The 1,967-nt window shown below is 33.7% G+C and overlaps 1 pseudogene; it reads right to left on the reverse strand.

Annotated features, from left to right (window-relative positions):
* Positions 1-471: 471 nt before the first annotated feature.
* LOC112296449 (U4 spliceosomal RNA) lies at positions 472-539 on the reverse strand (annotated as a pseudogene).
* Between the last annotated feature and the right edge of the window lie 1,428 nt (positions 540-1,967).

A 1,967-nucleotide genomic window follows, 5' to 3' on the forward strand; every position in this document is an offset into this window, starting at 1 on the left:
TCATTGTCTATATATATCCATTTTTTATTTTTATATATTATAGAACATCTGTATAGTAAAAGTATATGCAATTAATTACATTTAAAAAACCTACCTTACAATGTATTAATCTAATAGATTTCTGCTTATAAAAATATTTTTTGGATTTCTACCTTTATCTTGAGTTTGGAAAAACAAAAACTTGGTTACTTTAGATAAAATTAGAAATTAACATAAACTGTGAGACAATACTTAGTTCAAAAGTTATAGAAAAGTGTTAATATATTTGTCAGGCCTGCCATAGCAAAATACCAGAGACTGGGTGGTTTAAGTAACATAAATTTATTTTCTCTCTATTCTGGAGGCTAGAAGTCCACAGTCAAGGTATCAAAAGAGCTGATACTTCCAGAGGCCTTTCTCCTTGTTTATAGCTGGTCACCCTTTCCCTGTGTGTTGACGTGGTCTTCACTCTGTGTCTGTGTATGAATTTCCTCTTCAATTAGCAATAATCACACCTCAGATAAACCTCATTGGCTGCGATACTGCCACTGTGCAAAGCTTGAATCTCCTCTTCTTTTAAGGACGTTGGTCATGTTTGATTAGGGTTCACTCTAATGATCATTTTTATTTAATTACCACTTTAAAGGCCCCATCTCCAAATATAGCCACATTTTGAGGTAATAACAGTTAGGACTTCAACATATAAACTTTGGGGAGACACAGTTCAGCTCATAGCATGCATACTTATATAGTTATGTATACAGACCTAATACACATACACAAGATGATGAATTTGGTTTGGTTAATCCTCAGTATTTCATTCTATGGACTTTTAAAGTTGATGGAAGGCTCTGTTCTCTTGGTTTAATTTGGGCACGCTTAACTCCTGGACTAGATAAAAACTAAAAACTTTAATAATCTTTTCTTAGTATTTGCTATGTTGCAGTACTCAACTGTGTGAGCTCCTTAGTCTTAAATGCTATTTTATAGCTATTTCCCCTAATCAGTCATACAAGAAAAAGAATAGGAAAAACGAAACTTTAGAGACTGAAATGACCACGACCAGAAACTTGTTATGTGATCACGCTCCACAAAGAGTTGATGAGAACAGGAGTGATCATGTCCCCAGATGATACTGATTTGTTGTCCAGCACAGGTATAAGGCTAATTGCAAGGGAGGATAGAGAACTGTGGCTACCAATGATAATATGTCACATTTTTTTTTGTTCCAGAAATTTGTTTTCCAGGAAGCTAAGAGTGTAAACCAGACCCACCGCCACCAAAACAAAAACATAACAAAAAAAGAATATGTTACTGTTTGCTTCAGGAAATTGCTGTAAACCAATTTATCTGGGCAAACAGTTTGCTCCTCTGGGCAAAATAGCTCTTCTCTCTGGAAAATAGAATGATCACTAGTGCAAAGAACGCACATGTCATATAAGATTTTACTCATCAAAATCCTCACCTTGCTATGCCCACCAATTCTAAACTGTCATGTCACAAACTATGCTCAATGCCATTCAATTTCTTGTCTTGAACCTTAAACCTGGTCTCCCAAACTTTGTAAGTATCTTTCCTTGATCTCCCGCTTCCAAGATGCAGCTAAGACTCTGTCAAAGTGGTGTTCTCCCTTACAGTCAAAACAAAAATAAGTAGAGCTTTGTCCTAATAACAGAATTTTTATGGTCTTTTGGGGGATATAACAGTTGACATATTTTATACCTGAACTATAAATAACATGTTAATGTTATTAAGAATAATCCTTTAGATATACACGTATTTACATATGATTTTGAAAATTTTGTTTTTTCTGAAAATTAACTAGTCTTCCAAATAAATTAAAAATAAGTTAAAAACACACTGTATTTTGATAATTCAATACCTAATCAATTCAATTCTTTGATATATCAACTTTAAAAATTGGTTCAATGCTGAAATTTGATGCAATAATGAAGTGCCAGACACTGTGCCTTGACGATCTTACAATT

Source organism: Desmodus rotundus, chromosome 4, assembly GCF_022682495.2.
Source record: "Desmodus rotundus isolate HL8 chromosome 4, HLdesRot8A.1, whole genome shotgun sequence".
In the NCBI taxonomy this organism is placed as follows: Eukaryota; Metazoa; Chordata; class Mammalia; order Chiroptera; family Phyllostomidae; genus Desmodus; species Desmodus rotundus.